The sequence below is a fragment of the Symphalangus syndactylus genome, chromosome 1 (genome assembly GCF_028878055.3).
Source record: "Symphalangus syndactylus isolate Jambi chromosome 1, NHGRI_mSymSyn1-v2.1_pri, whole genome shotgun sequence".
NCBI classification, from domain to species: domain Eukaryota; kingdom Metazoa; phylum Chordata; class Mammalia; order Primates; family Hylobatidae; genus Symphalangus; species Symphalangus syndactylus.
In genome coordinates, this window is record NC_072423.2 from 69,958,772 (window position 1) to 69,983,838 (window position 25,067).

At 38.9% G+C, this 25,067-nt stretch overlaps 1 pseudogene; it reads right to left on the reverse strand.

Annotated features, from left to right (window-relative positions):
- The window catches only part of LOC129459994 (transmembrane protein 98-like), a 165,723-nt pseudogene that overhangs the window by 32,475 nt on the left and 108,181 nt on the right, over nt 1–25,067 (reverse strand).

Sequence of the window (25,067 nt, forward strand, 5' to 3'; positions counted from 1 at the left end):
AATTATAGTGTAAATATTAGACTAGGGCCATTCTGGACAAGGACCTGTTCAACACCGTATCCTCATTTTCTGGCACCCAGTAGACATTGCAGAAGAATTTTTGATGGGCCCTGCAGAGGTTCTACCCCAACCTCACCAGGTGCAGGTGGATGCCAGGTGCTAGCCTGGGAGAGGCTCTAAGTTCTAAAGAGTGTGTCGGTGGATGGTGCGCTTTGATCTTTTAGTTCCTACGGCCCTGCCTTTGATTAACAGCACAGAACACTGGGCCCAGACTCTTGCTAGAAGATGCCTTTGAACTGTTTGCTGCTCACCTTTTAGTGAACGCTCTTGACAGAAATATTAAAGAAAAAAGTGCTTAAAGGACGTGTGGTCAATGCATTCCTGATGGTGACTCTTTCGTGGATTGAAAGCTCTGAAGTCCCACACTGGAAAAACAGAGAGATCTACACAGATAATGGTGTGTATAACTTCAGAGGCCTGTGCTGTCTCTTGAAGTGCATATTGACGCCCTAGAGGGTTCTGTCCATGATGAAAAATAAGCTTCAGTTTTTGCCATCTGTAATCAATTGGTAGTGAAGACCAAGAGCACTGTTTTGAAATGGATCGGAGCCCAGTTTGGTCTAAGCAGAAAAGAGTTCTATGATGGAGCCACACACCCTAAGTTGGGGTGAGGAAGCTGCTGGGCCACAGGCTATGATTTTGGTATCCTTACTCTGGAAATTAAGGTAGACTACTAGCAAGCTGTGTATGTTGACCACACACTTTCTAATTTATCCAGAACATTGCTTCCACTGAGTTGGACTTGGTCATTATATCCTCAGCTTGCTTTTAGGGAAAATTTTAAAAAGTTTCCCATGACACCTGCCTTCACTTTTTTGTCAGAATGTCATCGAAAAACACTGGCCATGACATATCAGAAAAAACGTCCTTGTCAGACCTAAGTGTCAGGAAAATCTTTGCTTCACTGAAGAATTTTATTCTTTCAGGACAAAATATGAGTGACATAATATACAGTATTCCTCTTTGCTTCTGCTTTTAGGAATATCGGCTTAATGTCAATAATTGCATAGCATACTATAACAAAAATCATACAATGATACTAATTTTTATTTATATCTCTATCCATCAATCTATCCCACTGTTGAGCTAACAATTCTTATAAGCCACCCCAAATTCTTTGTGGAACAAATCAAGATATATAAAGGTAAACAAATAATATTGTATAGATGTTAATATTTTAATTCTCCCACGAAAAACAAAAGTTCTCCTTCCTTTGGCTTCAGAAAATTCATTAATTTTCCAACTTTAAGACTGAAGAGTAATGAACACATGCTATCAGCAGATTTAAGTATCTGACTAACTACGGTTCAAGCCTTCCCTTTCATACTCCTCTCCAGTATGACTGAATAACTTCTTTTCCCTAGAGACAGATATTTAGCCTTAAATTTTATATAGGAGAAAGAACAAAAAAATTTAAAATATAAAAGCAATATAAATCTACAGTGGTCTTCAGAGTTGTTCATTTTTAATATAAATAAATTACTAGTTCAAATAACTTCTCCAAAACAAGTTTCCCAGACCACCAAGGCAGCCGCTGGTGAGCGGCCTTACCTGTTATCATCAGTCTTTTCTCATCACACTTCCCTATTTAAGTGTGGAATTGTTCCCAGTTCAAAGATACATGGGAGAGAAGTGGCTGGATGGGTAGGATGCACAGAAAACCTTGTGTACATTCTTTGGGAGACGCTTCTGTAGAAGAATCTGAGCCACAACAGATTACCTCTGGGGAGGTTTGTGGCTATCATCATGAAGGAAGGCTTAACCGTTACACAAATCTTTGCAATACTTTTCTTCTGAATTTCTTAGGCCCAGGAGGCTCTATTGCTCAAGTTCATTTTAAAGCACACTGGTTTCAAGACCTGCGTAAGTGTTCATTGAATTAAAAAAATTCTTTCTCAAGCTCTAGGTATGCTGACAAGTTTGGTAGACCATAAGTGTGATACTTACACCTGCGAGGCTCCAGCGGAGTCAGCACCGCAAAGGAGAAGGCAGGGGCCCTGAGCTCAGTTCAGGGTCAATGCCTTACTTCCTATGTGATCTCTGCAAAGTTGTTTAGTCAACCTCTCAGTCTCAGTTTTTTCATACATAAAGTAGGGATAAAAGTCATATCCAACTTGCAGATTGACTGTGCAGATTAAATGCATGTCATGTAAAGCACGTGGAGTATACTAAATGCTCAACAAATACCAGTTCCCTCCCTTCACCTTTCAGCCCCTCATCTCCCCAGCAATATTTTCAGATGAATAAGAGGTGAGAATTTTCAGTCTTATTTACACCAAAGATCACGTTTGAGTAGTCAAAATAAGTGACCATATAATCTAAGGAAATAAGTGAGTTATGTGTTCTGAGAACAGGACAGAATAATTAAAAGCAGGCCTGTGCAGAAAACCTGGAAATACGTTGCACATCATCTCTGCATCCTTCCCTCACTCCTCCTTCTCTCTCCCACAGGGTAGTGGAGCAAAGAAAGTAGAACTCAGGGCAGGGCTTGTGTCTGTTTTGTTCACTGGTGTACCCCAAGTATGTAGAATCCTCATACAGATTTGATGCTCAATAAATATTTGATAAACTGAATTAAATACTCAGAAAGAAAGCAGAAATGTTTTGGGACTTCATACCCTGTTTTCCCTGGAGTTCAGCATAAATAAAATAATTATTTCTAACAAAAAAGTTAAAGAAAGTCTTTAATTTTCTACCACAGAAAAAGATATTAGATTTTTATTCATTTTCCTCAAGCACATACCCCCAAAAATGCCCCCAAACAAATAAACATCAGTAAACGATTTCTGGAAACCTTACGTAGCAATAGCTTACAAATAAAGCAGAGTGCCCCTGCCGAAACTGCTGTTATCTTGCAAAGGCCCTCCAGGGTGGAGCTCTCTCACCCTCTCCTGGCCCAGCCTTAAACTTCACTATACGTAAGCAGAATACAGCTGAGACGAGAGGTAATAGTTCATTTGCATAATACAAACAAAGACTCCCAGGTGAATGGTTTGCCAGTTATCAATGTTTGCTTTGCTGATTAGTGAAATCTACCAGTAAGTCTACCTAAAGCCTAATGGGCTATACTTTTTTTTTTTCCAGAAAGTTGGTCAATGGAGAAGGCATCAATTGGCAACGTTTGGTTGGACCAGTTAATGATTCAGTTTGCTTTTCAAAAGATACCAGCAGAGAGCATTAATCTTATTACTCTCTTTAAGTATAACCTGGATGCAGAGAATCACTCACATGCCTTAAGTTAGGTTGCAAAGTTTTGAGGGAAAATGTCAGAGATTTTGTTTTGTTTTTGGATGCCTGGCGTCTGATAAGCAATGGATATTTTGGTAACCAAAATATCCATTGTTTCTCTGGATACTAACAATGATTATATTAATAGAAATAGCAGCGACTGTGAAGATTGGCTATGACAAGTGATGCTGTGGTTTACTCTGACTTAGGTTTGCTTCCATGGAGGTTTGATTGTGAGATGGAGATCTGTGGGGAGTTCCACTGGCGTGTGCTCTGGGCAAAACCACTGTGACAGCAGTGAAGGAAGAAGGATCGGGTGGGAGGGGCATGCTGGAGACCCGAGCTGGGATGCCCTTCAGAACTGGCCCAAACTGAAGCAGTGGGGATGAGTCTTTGTATTCCCCTCAGTGGCCAGACATTGGATGTGGGCTGCCCAGGGAGGAAACATGACCTCGTGTGAGGCAGCTCCCTTTGGCCAAAGGCAATTTTCCAGAGGGGATACAGCTGAGAGCCATCAGGTGCCACCAATTCCAGCAGCTGGCAGAATGAGTACCTTGGCTCTGAAGGAGTATCTGGGTCGTCAACTACAGCATCCACTAAAACTGGCAAATTTAAATAACAAAATATTTAGGAATGAGTACTTCCCATGTAACCTGCATATAAAGGACATTTAAGAAATATTTGTCAAATGAATAAATGAGTGGTTATTAGGATGGAAGAATGATAAGTAGTGAATTTAAACTCCATCAGAAGGGATTTAAATAAGGCTGAAGACAAATACAGAATTATAATAATAAACCACTCAGAGCAGAAGAACTTCCAGCCTAGATATCTGTATTATGACTTCGTCATTAGATTTAATTATTCAAATTCTGAATTTAAGCTTTACAGCAAACTAGAGGGGAAAGATGGAAAAGGGATTCCGATTCGGGGGATCAAGATTCAATAAGTGAGGGTTCCCCACTCACTGGGAAAGGGCTATCATTCTACTACATAAGAATTTGACAGAAAAACTCACGGCTTTAAAAAGGAAATAATTAGTCTGTGTGAAGCAGCTGAAAGAAGTGAAAAACATCATTGACTGAATTTTTCCAAAATTAATGACTCTTCCTGCTTGGAGCTCTTTCAACTACAGTAATCAACATCTAAAATTCTTGGGAAGGTCATTTCTGAGCACAGTCTATTCTGCTCCATCTAATGATCCAGTTCCTCTTCCTCAGAGTGTCTGGGCATGCTCATCTTGCAGCCAGCTATCTAATCACAAAGACATTTTCCCGACATTATGCATTAGAAGATGCCCCTTACTTTATAAAGTTATATAAATTAGAATCTATTTTATCCAGGGGCTTATATGGTTAATTTCAAAGATGCTTTATCTTCTTTTCTCAGTGGTCTTCATACCAAAATAGATTCTAACACTTAACCTATAAACACTTCTGTCCCTTAAGATTTATCTGATTAAAAGCTTATAAATACATATTTTCATATATTTACAAGATATAATTTTTTATGCAAAAGAGTCTTTTCTTAAAATGAAAAGTCCTTTTAGTTTTCATTATGCAAATGTGTATTTTCCAGACTTGCCTTTATAACTCTTCAATATCTTTGGGGAAGAATATTCTGTCCATATAAGGCAAATATAACTTATTGGCACCTCACCAATTTGTTTCTGTACCTTAGGATAGTCAGGTTGTTTGGGGGAATTTTTTGTTCTAATGATTAAAATATTTTGTTCTAATCATTAGAATATATCATTTAACTAGATTATTAAGTAGCAACTTCTTCTGTGTTGCAGGATCAATTTTTAACCAGGGTCCCTGGCTATGCCTGTCCAGGGAATCTAGGAAAGGAGACACATAGGCACGCGCACGCGCACACACACACATACACACACACACACACACACGCACCCTTCTCTCCCAAAACCTGAAATTTCACCAAGAGCAAATTCTATGACCTATAAAGGGCATATAATTTAATGTATTTCAGGGAGACATAATGCATCCATCAATACATGTAAGATTTACATTGGTTTGATCTGGAAGGGTGGGACAACTCACCTTTTATGTAGATTTAAACATATTCTGATTGGCAATTGGCAGGCTTCAGAGAGAATAGACTGTAAATGTTTCTCACTAGACTTAAGGTCTGTGTTGATGGTAATGCTGGAGGGGTATTGTGAGGCACGTCCAACCCCCCACGTCCTGTCATGGCCTGAACCAGTCTTTCAGGTTAAATTTTAGAGTGCCTGGCTGAGGAGGAAGTCCACTCAGATGGTTGTGTGGGGCCTTTGAATTTTATTTTTGGTTTATCGTCCCAAGGTTTAGCTATATGAATAATAATTCTATGCTTTTAAAATGTTAATTCATTCATTCTACAGACTTCTTGAGTACCGTTATGTGCCAGGTCCTGAGCTGGGGAGGAGGACCTCATATAAATTAGGACTTGATGTAGTTTGGATATACGTCTCCACTAAATCTCATGTTGAAATATAATCCTTGGTGTTGGAGGTAGAGCCTTGTGAAACCGCCTTTGCAAAAATTATAACTGAGGGAATTATGACAGTGAAAGAGACCTGACCTAACCAACTCCATCTTGCTTCTAATCTCTCAGCTGTCCTTGTTTATTCCTGGATGTAGGCTAAACTAACCTTGGGAAGGAATTTAGTTCATAGTTTAACTTTGAAACAAAGATGATAATAAACCCCCTTCTTACCTGGGGACCAGTCTGCCTTTATAGGACTAACAAATTAGTTACAAGATTAGAAATTACAGTTAGGAGCCATACAGTCTCTGGTTGCAAGAGTCTGAACCTCCCCAAATTGCTCCTGGGAATAAAATTACTGTTGTAAAACCTAAGATCAGTGCTTGAGATATTTTGCAGACCCTGCGTTCTGTTCTGATGGACCAGCTGACGCCACCCAGACTTGTAATCTGGCTCAACCAGCTCTGCAATCCCACCCATGAATAGTAGACAGCAAGAAAAACTCACTTTGATGCCTTATGATTTTATCTCCAACCCAAGCAATCAGCACTCCCCACTTCCTGAGCCCCTACTTGCCAAATCATCCTTAAAAACTCCGATCCCCAAGTTTTGGGGGAGACTGATTTGAGTAATAATAAAACTCCAGTCTCCTGTACAGGCGGCTCTGCGTGAATTTCTCTTTCTTTATTGCAATTCCCCTGTCTTGATAAACCAGCTCTGTCTAGGCAGCGGGCAAGGAGAATCCATTGAGCAGTTACACCTGGTGGGAGGTACTTGGGTCACCAGGGCAAATCCTTCATAGCCTGGGGCTGTCCTCACCACAGTGAGTGATTTCTTGTGAGAGCTGGTTGGTTAAAAGTGTGTGGTATCTCCCATTGTCTCTCTTTCTCTCTTGCTCCTGCTTTTGCCGTGTGACATGTCTGCTCTTGCTTCACCTTCTGCCACAAGTAAAAACTCCCTGAGGTCTCCCCAGAAGCCAAGCAGATGCTGGTGCCGTGCTTGTACAGCCTCCAGAACCTCAACAGAATTAAACTCCTCTTCTTTGTAAAGTTGCCCAGTCTCAGGTATTTCTTTTCTTTTCTTTTTCTTTCTTTTTTTCTTTTTTTGAGACCGAGTCTTGCTCTGTCGCCCAGTCTGGAGTGCAATGGCGCGATCTTGGCTCACTACAACCTCTGCCTCCCGGATTCAAGCAATTCTCCTGCCTCAGCCTCCTGAGTAGCCAGGATTACAGGTATGGGCCACCACGCCAGGCTAATTTTTGTATTTTTAGTAGAGATAGGGATTCCCTGTGTTGGCCAGGCTGGTCTCAAACTCCTGACCTAAGGTGATCTGCCTGTCTCAGCCTCCCAAAGTGGTGGGATTACAGGCGTGAGCCACTGTGCCCAGCCTCTCAGGTATTTCTTTATAGCAACACAAGAACAGACTAACACAGAACTCTTATGAATGAGTTCTGTCCTCAACTGCAGTAACTGTAAGGAGGTGTTATTACATTTTCTGTCCCCAAGTGAGAAAGACTAATTCTTTAAAACTACTGTAAGTTCACATTGTATGAGACTCAAGCTGAGCTTTCATGAAGGCTCTCAAATAGAGTTGGTGTTTTTATAGTATTGTTCACATGTTCTTAATTTTGTTTTTTCCTCAACTTATAAATATTCAGAAAAATTTTTTAAATATGAACTTCAGATAAGAAAATTTAAGATAATTGTGAACTGCATGACATTTTATCATCATCAATCCACAGAATGCTTCTATTTTGTTTCATTTACTTTGGTTTTACTTTGTTCTCTATTATCTTCTGTCTCTAATCTCACAGCCCCCTCCAACCAGTCAGCTTTTATAATATATATATGAAATATATAATATTTATAATATATATGTTCATCCATTCTACCTTTTACACACACACACACACACACACAGATGTGAAAAATTTTGGCATTCATTGTGCTTAATTCACATAGATAGTGTGGCATAAGTATCTTTCTAACTTTTCTTATTCAACACTGTTTTTAAAGATATACTCATGATGCTACATATAAGTCTAAGTGATTGATTTTTACATTCCATCATATGCCATGCTATTCATACATTGGTAAGTCTACTAACAGTAATAGCTCTACCATGAACATGAACACACCTTATCCTTGAGCACCTGAGTGATTTGTGGAGGGTATATTTAGCAGTAGAAGTGTTGGATTATTGGGTGTATCTATACTAAATGTCAGCAAACTCAGTGAGATTATTTTCCCAAATAGCTCTATTAGATTATATTCTCACCAGCAAGGTATCAGGGATTCCATTTCTATATATCTTCACCAGCATTTGATGTTATGCAACTTTTTAGTTTTTGTCAATCTGATGATTATAGACTGACACTTTATCAATGATTTAATTAGTATCTTCCTAATTTTGAAAGTGTTTGGGTATCTTTTAATATTTACTACCCATTTAGGTTTCTCTTTCTGTGAATTGCCTATTCAGAGACATTGCTTATTTTTTTTCTTTAAGTTTTCTTTCTTTTTCTCCTTTCTTTTCTTTTTAAAAATGTATTATATGGAGAGTCTTTTTTAAAGGCTTTTAACACTAGGAAAACTTTGGGCTTTCCTAAAAGCTATACAACTGTCATGGGTAAACTTTTTTGCATTGACTTTGACTTTCAAGAAACTTACAGCATATTTGACGTGTAATCACAGCTGTGTTTTCCCTTTCAGCAAGTGTATTCGCATTCTTGTACTTTCTTGGAACCTAATTTTTGCATTCAATGTTATTATTAACTTTATTTTTATGTCTCTTGTCATAACCTAACTGAAAAGATGTTTTGAAGGAGTCAGGCATAAGTGAATCAATAAGCTTATTTTTTTCAAAATGTTCCAGTTTAGTTTAAATTGGTCTTCTTGCTAGAACAAAATGTGTTCCCACTCACCTTAAAGTGACAATAGGCTTCTGAATTCCATGGCTGTAGGTGTCATCTAGTTCAACAACATGCTTTTCAAATAGGAGATGGAAGACCACAGAAGTCACCTGAAGCTATTTAGGAGACACAGGCTGTAGCAAAACTGGAATGGCCTAGCATTGAATCTGGTTTTTCTTTTCATTTATTAACGTAATTTAAAGAATTTTTGGTTTCTATTTTGCTTAGTAGAAAAGGTTTATATATGGATCACATGTCTGTGTGGGTATCTCTGTGTTAAAGTGTCTGTTTTTTGTAAAGCTTATGTATTTTTCTTCCCCTCTATCATTGGCATTTATCTTGATGTAATTGACTTGAGGTTTCTGGTCTTGGTAAATTTCCTATTATTTCTAAAGCTTTGAAAAATTCTTAAATCTAATTTAGAAGTGTAAAATTCCAACTCAAACTTTGGAAGTCAAATTAAAATTCCTCTCTTTGGTAATCTCTGAGATAGTATATACAAATATCATCCTACTTATTAATTGTTCAGCTCTTTTCTTAAATCATACATGAATGACTTGTCAAAGATAAAGTATTGGCATCAGAAAGATTCTCAATATCAGGACTTGAAGGTCATGTTGCACTTCAGTCTGGAGCTTCTGAGAATGGACCCCTGATCTCCCATCCTTGTAGAATCCACACTTTCCTGGTGAGGCCTAAATAGGAAGTGAACACCACAGCTGGGAAGAACCCCATGTTCCTGATCTGGATCAAGGGAGTGCTATCCCCACAATGGTGATACTAACGCTTTTTCATGGAAACTGGCTTCCGAGTTCAACAAGACAGGCAAAGGGAACATGGCAAATTCCCCTCTTAACACTTATGCTCGGAGTGACATGTCTGTTCATGCTCACAAGCTGGTGTTAAAGCAACTCACGTGGTCATATCTGTCTAGAAGGGGTCAGGGGAGTGCAATTCTTTTATGTACCCAGAAAGCGGGGAGAAATATTTGGTAAAGACTACTAACGACAACCACCGTCTGCAACCCTCACTTTTTCTGACTATGATGACAATGACACCCTGTGCCTTTACATAGTATAGCTGTGCCTAATCAAAGGGCACATTGGCCAGATTTAGAGATGAGAGTGTCTTCTAAGGAGCATGGACTTTACCTGGGAAGGTGATGGGCTTGCTGGGGAGCTGTGGTGTTTGAGAGCCAGATGGTTGACTCATGAAACAGTAATCCAGGAGTGAAACAGAAACCAAGTTCTTAGGCAGGCAGTGCTACCAAGTCATCAATATGAAGGGACCAGGCAGAGAGCAGGAGACTCGGATACTGGGGAAATCAGACAAAACAAGAACCCACCTACTTGCCCTCTGTCCTCCTGCCTCCTACAAGTACTTCTTGTGAACTTATAAAGTGGCAAGCACTATTTTAGGTTCTAGGGATTTAGCAGTGAAAAGACAAGTGGAGGAAGTAAAACAAAAAGAGTGTCTGAGGCCTTGAGTGTGCACAGGGGGAGAGACCCTGTCCAAGGTCATGTGTGTGCACTCTACGCTGAGTATTTCATACCCATGGCTCACTTGAAACATGCAAGAACTCAAAGAGGTGAGTACTGCTATTACAGGTTGAGTATCCCAAATCCAAAAATCTGAAATCCAAAATACTCCAATGAGCATTTTTTTTTGAGTGTCACATCAGTACGCAAAAATTTTCAGATTTTGGATTTTCAGAATTGGGATGCTGATCTGGTAAGTGGAATGCAAATACTCCAAAATCCAAAAAAATCTGAAATCTGAAGCACTTATAGTCCCAAGCATCTCAGATAAGGGACACTCAACCTGTATAACCATTTTTCCAATGAGGCAACATTTCTTCAGAGTGGTAAAGCGACTGGCCCATGGTCATGCAATTGATCCAAGTCCTGGTTTTCTGACTCTAAAGGCCCTTTTCATTTTATTTTTGGACAATAACATTGTCATTTTTAACAGAACAAACATATTATAAATTTCCAGAGTTTAGATCTCTGCCTTCTAAGGTTACTGTTTTCCATCTGAGTTCTATTTTCTGCTGATAATTACCAAGTTTTGAAAATAATTCAAGCCATATATATACAATTTATAAATATCAAATATACATATATATAAAATTGTTTTACATGACTGCTAAGGGATTCTCCAAACTGACATTTTTAAAAGCCAAGTGAATATATTGAAGGTATTTTTAAAAAACAGTTACTTTGAACTGAAACAATCTCTTGTTATGATAAAAGCAGTCTCATCTCTAAAATAGCCAAATATAGGCAGCCATAAGATAATTAAATCAGAATCTGTTTTCTCTTTGCAGGAAGTGAGTCTCAGTGTCAAGACAGTCCCCACTCTTTTCAGGCTTGTAGTATTAACAGCATCACATCACAAAATGTTGTTAGGTTCTTGTGGCAGCAATAATGCTTTCATTTATAAAAGGTGACTACGGTTCTTAAGTTGGTTCCTCTTGACCTCTGTCATCTACACACACAAACATGCACAGTCACTAGTTAGGTTAAGTTGAATTTAGTTTAAGAAGTGCTAGAAAAAGGCTTCTGAACTGTTGAAACCATGCTAGGGGTCAGTTGTTGGATTTTTCACTAAAAGGGTCATACAGATGTCTAGGTTTTTCAGTGTGAGATATCCATATTCTAAAATGTCATTCTGAGCAGGAAGCAAGAAGGTTTTACAAAGCCTACATTAAAAGTATAATGAAGCCAAATTCTTCTGCTCCAGTTTAGAAGGGGTTTTGCACTTTTCAGGGTGGAATACTTAAAATTCACAGACCGAACAGGTACACAGGCCACAGGTACTTAGGGGTTGGATGTTACCAAAGGGTTAAAAAGAGAAGAGTCGAGAGAATAGGAATTTTCTTTCTATAGCACTATCTATCAGATGGAGCTCTGACTATAAGCAATCATTTCTGGTTCTCCAGATTGGAAAAATCATCAGGAGATCACATCATAATCTGTTAAGTAGAAAACTATCCTTTAGTGGTGCCAAATTTTCTATTTCTGATTCTTTGGTCACACAGGGACTTTCTGGGCTATGAAATAGTCTATTCAGTGAAACTAGTTATCATAAAAGACATGCAAAAACCTTTTCACAGTCTTTGTCCTGGAATATCTCACAAAATTAATTGTAAATTGGCATGCGACTTTCTGATTTAGCCTGAGGGTATTGTTCCTTTCCAAGGTTTAGGCACTAGCTGCTGTTACTAAGATAGGAATTGTACAGGTGGTGGCTCAGCCCCAACTGAGGCTCGGCCTGAATAACCTCACTATGTAGAAGTCGAGAGCACGAGAAGAGACAGGCTCCTTGCATCCTGGATTACCCTGACTCTACTGCAGCCACACTGCTGTTCTTAAGTTTTATGTCAGGTGAATATTAACAACAGCAGTAGGATAAGTTACTAGATAGTCAGCATACTTTTTAGGAAGAAGCACAGAAATTTTGGAGGTTTTTGATATATCCTAATATATGATTTGTGTGATGTCTCTGAGGCTCACTTCCCCATTTAAAAATAGAAATAATGTGGTCTGGCGTGGTGGCTCATGCCTATAATCCCAGCACTTTGGGGAGGCTGAGGTGGGAGGATCACTGGAGGCCAGGAGTTTGAGACTAGCCTGGCCAACATGGCAAAACCCCATCTCTACTAAAAATACAAAAATTAGCTGGGCGTGGTGGTGCATGCTTCTAATCCCAGCTACTTGAGAGGCTGAGGCAGGAGGATCATTTGAATCCGGGAGGAGGCGGTTGCAGTGAGCCAAGATTGTGCCAATGTACTCCAGCCTGGGTGACAGAGCGAGTCTCCGTCTCAAAAAAAAAAAAGAATAATGATATGCTCTAGTGAAATTAAATGAGATGGCACACTTACCTAGTGAGCTTAGAATCTGGGGCATGGTAAGGATGCAAAAAATGTTAGTCCCCTCATACTCCTTCCCTTCTCTGTAGGAAGAAGTGATTTCGATCATTTATGTTAATACAGATTCCCTTGTTATATAAAATTGTAATTTATTTGAGATCAACTTAGAACTTTGTTGTTGCAAAAACAGAGAGATAGCAAAATGTAACACATAAAACACCTCAGATTAGGGTGACTCAGATAATTTGCTTTCCAGCTCAGCAGTGTTAGGGAGAGCTTGAGTAATGAGTGACCTTGAATTTGATTTACTTCACTTAAGCTGCTCCTTAAAACCATTCTTTGTGGTGCCTTCAAGATGGTTTTGCTTAAGTAGCATGTCTTCCTCAAATGGCCCTTGATAACCAATCAGTTGCAGTGTCACCTACCTCAATAGAAAAGAAAAAACATTTCAATCTGGAGAAAGAGAATGTGTGGTTCTTTGCTAGAAACGGCTGTAAAGTGCTACCAAGTAGAAAAATCTAGAAACAAACCCAAGGTTGTCGAGAAGATTCTAAAACTTAGCTCTTCCTTTCCTAGATGAGGGGCTGATATTGCAAAAACAATCTGAGGCCTTGTGGATTTTAATCAACATAGGTTACCCAAAATATGTAAATATACAGGGAACTGTCTCTCTGTATTTATATAGCTATTCATTACTTTTATTTGTGACTCTATGCAAAGCATATTTATATAAAAAAATACAAAACACATAGTAGACCATAAAAGTAACATGTGGAAAGCAGCATTATCTTGCTCTGCTCTGAGGGGGTGTCAGTCTCCCGACTTGCTTGTGCAGTCAGGTGGCAGCAAAAACGTTATTATCTGATCTCAGTTTTAAAAAAGCAGGCACAGGGCACATCACGCCAAATGTTGAAATGATCAAACTAAATAGAAACTTGCTTAATATGAACAGTGCTACTCACCCTGACTTGATTATACAATGTATACATGTGTTGAAACACCATACCTTATTCCATAAATATGTACAAATATGTCAACACAAAATAAAATAAAACTTAAAAGAAAAAGTGAAATCTGTTATCCTCACATCTTTTTACCTTTATCACATCTAGTCACACCCCACTGATCAGTTTCAGGAAATGAGGCATCAGTGTAATTACATTTTCCAGACTACTGAAGTTTAACATTTAAGCACTGAACCTTTTATTGTAAGCATTTGTGATGGGATGTCTTCTTAAATGCATCACATTATTTCCCTGCTTTGTGAATTAAATGGGCTAAATGCCATCTAACTCTTTGTTTTTTTCCAAGCAAGTAGCACTTTTACTTAATTTTTTTTTAAGTATACAATACTTTATTTTTATTTATTTTTATTTTTTTGAGACGGAGTCTCGCTCTGTCGCCCAGGCTGGAGTGCAGTAGCGCAATCTCGGTTCACTGCAAGCTCCGCCTCCCGGGTTCACGCCATTCTCGTGCCTCAGCCTCTCCGAGTAGCTGGGACTACAGGCGCCCGCCACCATGCCCGGCTAATTTTTTTTTGTATTTTTAGTAGAGATGGGGTTTCACCGTGGTCTTGATCTCCTGACCTCGTGATCCGCCCGCCTCGGCCTCCCAAAGTGCTGGGATTACAAGCGTGAGCCACCGCGCCCGGCCAAGCATACAATACTTTAACAATAGTTCCCATGTTGGACACTAGGGCTCTTGAAGTTATTCCTCCCATTCAACAAAAATTTTGTATTTTTTGATCATCATTTCTCTAAACCTCACCTTCTCCATAGTCACCACTCTTTTACTCTCTGCTTCTAAGAGTCTGACTTTTTTTAGATTACACATGTGAGATCATGTAGTATTTGTCTTTCTGTGCCTGGCTTATTTCACTTAGCATAATGTCCTGTGGGTTCATCCATGTTGCAAATGACAAGATTTTCTTATTCTTAAGGCTGAGTAGTATTCCCTATGTATATATATCATATTTTCTTTATTCATTTATCCACTGATGGATGCTTAGGCTGATTCCAGATCTTGGCTATTATGAATAGTGCTGCAACAATCATGAAAGTGCAGATATGGCTTTGATACAATGATTTCATTTCCTTTGAATATATACCAAGTAGTGGGACTGCTGGTATTTCTATTTTTAATTTTTTGAGGACCTTCCATATTGCTTTCCATAATGGCTGTACTAATTTACCTTCCCACCAAGGGTTCCCTTTCCTCCACATCCATCTAACGGCCGCTTAATGACTCCATTTTTTATTAAACAAATAGTTGAGTGGGCAAGAAACTCCAAAATGATTCCATTTCTCAGGCCCATCCTTGTATTTTATACCTGAATGCTAGAGATGCTAAGTGACTTGCTAATGCCCACACAGGTGGATATACCAGGAGCTCACCCTCATGCCTACGTTTCCTAATTCCTAATTTCAGTGGTCTTCCTAGTAGACATAATTCCCAATAATATTGAATTCTTGGTCCTTGCTGTTCTCACCAGGCAGGTTCTTCCCTTAAATTCAAGTGTGCCCTACTGTCTCTCCTACTTCAGGATTTTCCTCATTTGTCACCTTCTCAGTAAGGCCCTCCACGATGGCCCTATTTAAATTGGCAACCTCCTTCCACTCATGGCATTCCTTTCAGTTTTGATTTATTCTTTTCTCTACAGCATTGATCACCTTCTCACATTTTATTTATTGCCTTTCTCCTCCCACTAGAATGTAAACTCCATTAAGAAATTATTATTTTTTGAGACGGAGTCTCGCTCTGTCACCCAGGCTGGAGTGCAGTGGCGCGATCTCGGCTCACTGCAATGTCCACCTCCTGGGTTCAAGTGATTCTCCTGCCTCAGCCTCCCAAGTAGCTGGTATCACAGGCATGTGCCACCACTCCCGGTTAAGTTTTGTATTTTTAGTAGAGATGGGGTTTCACCATGTTGGTCAGGCTGGTCTCAAATTCTTGACCTCGTGATCCACCTGCCTCAGCCAAGAAAATATTTTTGTCTGTCTTGTTCATGACTGTATTCCTAGGGCTAGAATACTGCCTGGCAAATAATAGGTGCTCAATAAATACTTGTTAAGAAAATCATATATGGCAGATGCACCTGACAGCAGAAACTTAACTGAAGCACACTCTGAGAATGACCTTATGGGCTAAGAAGAATGTGTGTTCAGAGTTCCAAGCTAAGGAATCCAGGAATGGCCAATCCAGAGATTCATTCTTTTCCGGCGAGGAACATCTGAACCTCCAGCCCATCCCATGGAATCGAGGTCATACAGGGGATTGAGGCCTTTTGTTTTGGATTGAATGAAGGTTGCCAAGTGGAGGTAGCTAGTTGGAAGGTTGTAAATGAAATTGCTATGTAAACTGTATGCTTTTGGCTGGGTGCAGTGGCTCATGCCTGTAATCCCAGCATTTTGGAAGGCTGAGGCGGGCAGACTGCTTGAGCCCAGGAGTTCGAGACCAGCCTGGGCAACATGGTGAAACCCACTGTCTACCAAAAATACAAAAAATTACCTGGGTTTGGTGGCATGTGCCTGTAGTCCCAGCTACTCAGGAGGCTGAGGTGGGAGGATTGCTTGAGCCCGGGGAGGCGGAGGTTGCAATGAGCTGTGATTGCACCACTGCACTCCAGCCTGGGTGACAGAGAAGACACAGTCTCAAAACAAAAACAAAAACAAAAAACTACTGCAAGCTTTTCACAAACGGTAGCTGTTCTCCTATCCAGCCCATCGCCACTGGACCACCCTACGTCAATCCCCTCATTAAACCCTATATCTCGTTCACTGGCTCTGGGCCTCTTCTTTGGCCTCTCAAACATGGTGCCATTCCTATTGAAGTCAACAGGGGTCCAGCATGACAAATCATTGGTCTGAATGATTAAAACTTGACAGAGTTTGATTTCTGAATAAGTCAGTTCAATAACAAAGAGATGTATAAGTTATTTATTTTTTTTCTGCTGGTAGAGAAGGTATATGAAATTATGTGTTGAGCAAAGTCTGGTTTGAAAAAAAAAGGAAGGTGGAGTTTTAGCTGGTTAATCAGTATCCAAAGTTGGCTTCCTATTAGATGATACAATAAAATATATATTATATTTACAAACATATTGCTACCAAACTGCTGAAAGCATTGGTGACTATACCATCAACTAAATTTTTAACTAAAATAATGGCCCACTTATGAAAATCCTCTGTAAGTGCACCCGGGAAGGGTACCATCAATATTTCATTTTGTTCACCCAAAAGCGGTCTCACTGGTTGAATAGGGAGCTGTTACAGCCCCTTTAGAGGTGGTTGATGGGAAATAAACAACAGTGTTTGTCAAGGAACCATTTGTTAAAACCACAGGGGTGGCTGGGTAGTTTAAAGAGTAATCTTCAGTAAGGTGCATGAAAGAGCTTTACAATAGTCAGTTTCAAAGGAGGATGAGTCTTTGAGGGATCTGTCTGATGATAATGAAAATATAATGAAGGTTAAAGTGTTCTTTACAGTTTTTACCATAGGAGATGATTGGAAGGAAACTAACTCCTTCAAGCAAGGAAATGATTCATAAATTACTGACAAGAAAATAGTGCTTCAATTAAAATGATGATGATAAAGACCACAGAGCAACTTTGAAAAATCATATGAAACAATATTAAATTCTTTACATATATGAAACCATGTGTGGTGGCTAGGTCATATGAACATATGCACACAGATAAACTTAAAGGTGACATTATGAGTAACAAGCAAAATTATCCCTCTTCTCTAGTTTCCCAGTTTTGATACTTCACATTATAAGGAGTAAAATAATAATACAAACATATTGATCATGGGGCATTGCTGATATTAACAGTAGTTTACCTAAGGTAACTAAGGAAAACTTGATTCAAATGGAAGGTGATTACTGACATTTTCATAGTGACATTTGAAGATAATTTCCAAAACTGTGCTTTCTGAATTTGCCAGATAATAGCTGCATCACCCACAGACCCAAGGGATGTGAGGTAAAACAAGCTTTGATGTCTTTTGGAGATTCATGATGCAACTACTAATTAAAGGGTCTGAAAATTTCTGTAGTCTACCTATTGATATTGTGAGAAAACCAGTGTTTTACAGTGCACCATTAGCAAACAGTGCATTAAGCACACAGATACCTTGGTTTTTCCCCAATAAAGTTTTGAACATAAAAAAAAATAAGAAAACAAGACATAAAAAAGCTGAGTCCAGGTTTCTTTGTCCTTGAAAATTTTCTGAGGAAGACCGGCCTTATATCTAATTGTTGGGGTCAGGAGGTAAAGAGGAAACCTCTCTCCAAAGAGAGAAACAGCTAAATCAAAGCCTGTCTCTAGACAGTTTCTACAGCAGGGCCAGCTAAAATCCAGGGGTGGATGATCATGTCACATCGTTTAGAAATAAGCCACTCGGAAGCCAAAGTTTTAAAGTTTATAGAATGGAGTTAGGGGCTACTAGGAAGGTTTCTGAGCCCACGTACTCTCATCATATCTGGTACTATTCACTATAGGAGTGTTTAAATTATCTTAAGGATTGTTCTCAATACAGTTGCAAGCCTCTCTGTCTCTGTCTCTCTGTCTCTGTAAGCTTCTTGATGACAGCAACCATTATGGTCACCTTTGTATCCACAGTGTCTGGGTCTTAGTTGGTGTTGAATAAGTAAATACACATTGAATTAATGACAGAAAGCATGAATAAATGAATGAATATTCCTGTAAGCTACAGAATATTGATATTGGATCAGAGGAACTAAAAATTCTTTCCAAGTGTAGCTCTTAAATAAAATACTCCTTAATCAATGATATATTTCCATTAGATTGGAAGGTACAAGAATAATAGTTCTCAACCTTTCCCTAGTTTCTGCTCTAATCATTAGTTATTTAATTTTTATTTTTATTCATTATTTAATTTCATTCATTATTTTTAATTTCATATGCTATGACGTGTAAAACATTGAAACAGCTCAGATAAGGCTAATGTGTCTCTTGACCATCACCCACCAGTTCCCACTCAGAGCTGGAAAGCTTGGAGTCTGTTTGGCACACAAGATTGTCTTCAAGGTCCTTCTATTTTAGGAAATATAAATAACTTAAAATTTTGTCATCAGCTGCAGAGGATTCCATAAAATGGTTGTACCATAAGTTAGTTTTCTCCCATTGATAGACATTTATGTGTTATCAAGACTTGCTATTAGGGGAAATGTATCAGTGAACATCTTTGGATCCTAGACCAGATACTGAGAAATAAAATTGTTGGATAATAAATTAAAAAATTCAAATATGGCCAAATTACCATCCAAAAAAAATGGCTCACCACATTTACATTCCTGCCAGCAATGTAGAGCATATGCATTTTCTACACTTCTGCCAAAATATTTCTATTATCAAATTTAAATTTTTTTTTCCAAACAATTCGGGTGAAAAATGGTGTCTTCTTTATTTTGCACTTCCCTGGTTACTATTGAAGTTTAGCAACTTTTTTTTTTTTTTTTTTTTTTCACTCTGTTGCCCAGGCTAGAGGGAAATGGTGTGATCTCGGCTCACTGCCCGGTTCAAGTGATTCTCTGTCTCAGCCTCCCAAGTAGCTGGGACTACAGGTGCATGCCACCATGCCCGGCTAATTTTTGTATTTTTAGTAGAGACAAGGTTTCACCGTGTTAGCCAGGATGGTCTCGATCTCCTGACCTCGTGATCCACCTGCCTCGGCCTCCCAAAGAGCTGGGATTACAGGCTTGAGCAACCGTGCCTGGCCTCCCCTCCCGCCCTTTTTTTAGATGGAGTTTCGCTCTTGTTGCCCAGGCTGGAGTGCAGTGGTGTGGTCTTGGCTCACTGCAACCTCTGCCTCCTGGGTTCAAGCGATTCTCCTGCCTCAGCCTCTTGAGTAGTTGGGATTACAGGCAAGCGCCACCATGCCTGGCTATTTTTTGTATTTTTAGTAGAGATGGGGTTTGGCCATGTTGGCCAGGCTGGTCTTGAACTCCTGACCTCAAGTGATCCACCCGCCTCGGCCTCCCAAAGTGCTGGGATTACGGGCATGAGCCACCGTGTCTGGCTGCAAGTTTTTATATACTATTTGTCACTGTGTCCATTTTAGCCAACATATTATTAATTACATTAAAATCATATTAAAAACATAAAAATCATTAAAAACCCACAGAAGTCACAACTACAAATTATCTAGTCCTGTTGCCTTATAGTAAGCAAAACCATACCTTTAAACTATTCACAAATATATAATTATCTATTCGGTGGCTCCTGAAAAGATCTCTAGCATTACAGATTTTATAATCTTCCTCAGTAGGGAGTTGGAATGCTTCCTACTTCCAACACTTGGTGACAGCCAAGTTGGTCACCTTTCTGGACAAACAAGCCTCACTTCAAGAGAACATCACTTATTTCACTTTGTAGGTGAAACTTGTCTCACTAACATTACCTTCTTGTGTACAGACATGAGGTTTATACTTTTGCAGCCTTTGTGCCTAGCATTGTGGTGGGCCCATCAAAGAAACAAATATATTACAAGTGTAATGAATTCAGCAATTCAGTCACAGCAAACTTTCAAATGCCCAAAATTACATACTCTCATTACTTTCCCCTGCACTAAATGCTAATTCTACCATCATTTGAAAAGAAAAAAAAAGAGTCTTCTTGTACTGTCCAGTAACATAATCATGATCAAAGTAGACAAGACTATAAGAATCTATTGGTAAAAATTAACAATTGACTTATGTGATATGCACAGAAACAGCTCCATCTCCTCCATCTCTTTCACCTAAGCAAAACTGAATGGTATGGACAGTGTTTGGGTGAAAGAGAATAAACGGAGACGTAAAAATATTAGTAAAGATACTTTTTACACACACACACACACACACACACACACACACACACCCCTTGAATAGTAACTAAATGTAATGCTGGATATTTTTTGAGCTAATAATTTTTTGGAACAGGGATTATTAAGGTAAATCAATTATTACAAAAGAAGAAACATATAGTTCTTTATTATTTTCAAACCATACTTGTCATAAGCAATTCTACAGAGTTTTTAAGAAATAAGTTTGCTTTTATTTAAATAAAGTGTCATTATCAAGGACAAGGCAGATTTCCATTGCAGGCAACTTAACGTTTACACTCAGTAATAATGTGTTTTTCTGTTTATTCTAGGAAAGTAATTTTCAATTAGTAAGTCTAAAAAACCTCTCCTGTATATCACTCACAATTCACTGGTTTGGTGAAAATAATTGAGATAGTTTCAAATTCAAGGAAATTTAAATACTTGAGGTATTTTTAGAGAACTACATTTTACTCTAGTTCACCAAATACTATAACTTGAAATTCTTCCTCCCAGCCTACTTCACTTACAAACAACCTCCCTGTTTATAATCATGTATGAAAAAGACTAAACTCAGAATCAAGAGACTGCATTCTAGCCTAGGCTCTGACACGAAACATATGTATGACGTGATTACTTTTCTAAACTTTTGTGTTTTATTGAGTAAAACAAAAGATTTGGCTAGATTGAGGGATGCAAACTCAATTTCCTTGACTCATCTTCCAATATTAAAAAAAAAGAGATTTCACATGAGATAAGAAGTAGTTCAAGTGTTTTTTGAAATCCTGGATGATCTGGCCACTTGGTACATTGTCCTACATGTTACCCACCAGCTGGAGCCCAGGCGCAACTTCTACCTGTTGGTTATGGACTCCCCAGTTCACCAGTCTCACTTGGCCTGTTTCATTTCTTTCTATGCACAGTAGACAATAAACTCATTCAAATGTGCAACTAAGGGCTGGACAAAAGTCTACAGAGACTTCATGTTCTAAAATTCAAAAATTTAAGCTCTCAAAGAACCCATTGGTGAGATATCAGGAAAGACTCATGACTAACGTGTCCCAAACCACTCAGCATCTTCATGCTTTCTCTCTGTCTCTCAGAGACTCAGTTATAGGCTTCTCTGGAAGGCTGCTTCCTCCTCCCTCCCCAAATGCCTCATGGGTCTCTCCAAGCTTTGCCTTTTGTGCCTACCCTGTGATTCTAACCTTACCATCTTTAGATACTCTCCTCTGGCTTCCAGATTTTGTTCTCCACCTTCTTAGTGAACTTGATATTTCAGTAAACTTTTTCTGCAAGTCTGCTTTGCCAAGGATATTTGAAAATCTGGATTCTTCTTGGTTCAGACAGGCAGCTGAGGACGAGTCGTGTCCAATCCCCCACTTAGCCATGGCTCCTAAAGACCCCAGCCTGTGACACTGCCTGCCCACTGCTCACAACGGGGTGGCAGTGCTAGAGATATGCAGTTGCTATTGTGCAGAGAAAATTTCAGACCTGTTTCTGGGATTCAGTCACAAAACTCTCTCCATTTTGCATTAAAGACAAAATTTACATAAAAGACAAGGAAGCCCACAGAAATGTTTTGCTTGGTTTCAAAGATAGATTTTGGACATGGGGTTTTTTTGCATTTTCTTTTCTTTTTTGAGACAGATTCTCCCTCTGTCGCCCAGACTAGAGTGCAGTAGTGACATCTTGGCTCACTGCAGCCTCCACCTCCCAGGCTCAAGTGATTCTCCCGCTTCAGCCGCTCAAGCAGCTGGGACTACAGGTGCCCACTGCCAAGCTTTTTTGTATTTTAGTAGAGATGGGGTTTCACCATGTTGGCCAGGCTGGTCTCCAACTCCTGGCCTCTAGTGATACGTCTGCTTTGGCCTCCCAAAGTGCTGGGATTACAGGAATAAGCCACTAAGCCCGGCATTTTTTTTTTTTTAATTTTTATTTTTTTATTTTATTTTTTTGCTATTCTTGACAAGAGGACAAAGAACTTGAGCCCTGAAAGCAGGATAATGGCCTGAAAGCTGGTGAAAAGTCACCATGTCTGTAGAGGAATTGAGTGTGTGGGAAGAAATGAAGGAGGGAGGAGGTGGGCTGGGGGCTGCAAAACCCGTCACCAATGGATAACTATGCCTTAGCACCCACCTGAAGAAATTTATGTTATTATTTTATTAGGCATTAATGAGAATCTGTAAAATTCTCAACGGCTTTAGTTAGCTTAGCATGTTAAGTCAAAGTGACTTCAAGAAGCTTTGGAAGCATAAATTATTAGACAGAACCAGCCTTCATATATTTAACATTAAAGCCACTAGAAGGAACACGATGTCTCTAGAAGTCTATTAATTCTGGCCCCAACTCAAGATTTTTCAGCACAATCATGGCAATACGTGCTTGAATAACATAAAGCTAACTATTATTTTGTAGTGACTAGCCACATGGCCAATTAATATTTTCTAACCTCAGATTTTGAAGTATGTCAGCTTTTAGAAACCAGTCTGTTCTATTAAGTCCAACTTCTATTAACAGCATTTACACTTCACTATTATTTCTTCTCTATCTTTGTATTTTGCCTGTCTCACTCACTTCAGGTATTCTTATTGAAATATGCCATATGACCAAATGTCCACTCAAAATTATACCTATAATTTCCAAAACGTAACTGGCAGAAAACTATTTCTGTTATCTGTATAAATTTTTACTTAGCTGTCTTACTCCATTAGATTAAAATTTACTTTCTTTATGACCACAGAGAAAAGAATACCTATTAAATTACAGGCCAAGAGTAGTGGCTCATGCCTGTAATCCCTGCACTTTGGGAGGCTCTAATGATCCCAGCATTTTGGGAGGATGAGGTGGGAGGATCCCTTGAGGTCAGGAGTTTGAGACCAGCCTGGGCAACATAGGGAGATCCCATCTCTACAAGTTTTTTTTTTTTTTTTTTTAATTGCCAGGCATGGTGATGTGCACCTGTACTCCCAGCTACTAAGGAGGCTGAGAATACAAGGGGGTACTGCTTGAGCCTGGGAGTTCAAGGCTGCAGTGAGCTATGATGGTGCCACTGCACTCCAGCCTTAGGGACAGAACAAGACCCTGTCTCAAAAAACAAAAACAAAAACAAATAAAGTTTATAAGATAAGATATCTGAGTTAGGATTGAAGATACTGAAATATCATTAAATAAAATAAGTCGTATATGATGTTTTGGGGATGTTTCACATTCCATGGCTGTTGATGAGAAAAAAGGATTTTTAAAAATCTGCAGGGATGAGAAGACACAAAAATTGATTATTTACTCCACAGGAAAAAATATCTAAAGTGAGAGGAGATCATATACCTTTACTTCCTTAGGTTCTGAGCTTTAGGAATGTTCCTGAAATAAATCTGTTGAGCTCAGAACAACAGGAAATTGCCACTTACCCACTTAAAAAGCTTTCATGCTGCCACAAAACCACCTAGTCACTTGACACTAATTGGTTGCTAATGGTTTCTGGCTAGGATTTGATTTTCTTTGGCTTAATCACCAAGGGATCACCTCTTTCCAGATCAATCTCAGTCCACTGGCTAATCTGATTCTGTGATACAGCACTCAGTTCTGTTCCATCTTGAAAGTTCCTAAGTACACAATCAGTCTAATTTTGGTGACATTTGATTCAATATTTACAATTTATGTCTACTTCTTGGACACTTAGTACCGGGGAAACCTACAGGTATCACAGATATGTCATTTGGTAAAAGGCATGATTTAGCTATTTATTTTCAGGGATGGAAAGATAGAACAGATACCTTTAAAACTAGTAGTTCCATTTGCAAGTTCTATGACAGATTTTAATGATGTTTATTAAGCTGATTACACATTACTGTATAAAAGTCCTTGATATGAGGTAATACTAGGAGAAACACAGATGGCCATCAATTTAAGCATCCTTTAAAAGCAGATGTGTTAAAACTCAAATGGGTGTGAAGAGGACATGCAAATCAGTCTAAGGTGCAAGGCACTGCATTTTGAAATGCAGTACCTGGGAAGAATCTTGGAGAGCATTTAATTAAAACTCTTAATTTTAAAATGAAGAAACTGAGTCCTAACATTATTAAACATAGAAAAGATTTTTTAACCTGGAATTTGGCATAGTGGTCCCTTCCCCAAGTTTGACAGTTCATTTAACTTAAGTAGAATTTTTCTTGCTACTGTATATCAGTATTTCTATCTCAAGGATCCTTACAAAGTACTGGGATGTCACTTCACAGATTCTTTGCCAAGACACATGATTACTTGCATCACTGAACATGCGTTCTAAATACTTTTTCAACAGAAATTTAAGATTGTCATATTAACATGAAGAATGCATTTAGCTTGTTTGCTCTTTTAACAGAAAGTATACATTTTAAGCCACGGCTGTGTACCATTCAATCATTATGATCTGAGAATTTTTCAGGGGGGAAAAGCCTGAAAGAAGGGGAGTTGTAAGTTTCTCACGCTTAAGAATGATGAAGAAAAAAAACTCAGAATAGAATTCAATAGCAAAATAAATAAAGCCCAACAGGGTAAGTATTCAATAAACAAAAATAGCATTATTTTTCTCTTCAGTATATTCTATCCTTCAAACTCTGGCAACGGTTTCTTAATATGAGTGAATTGCCATGAAACTGCTTTTGTCTGACAAAATTCCTTTGAGTAGTGTGCAAATTGTAAAGCCTATTTC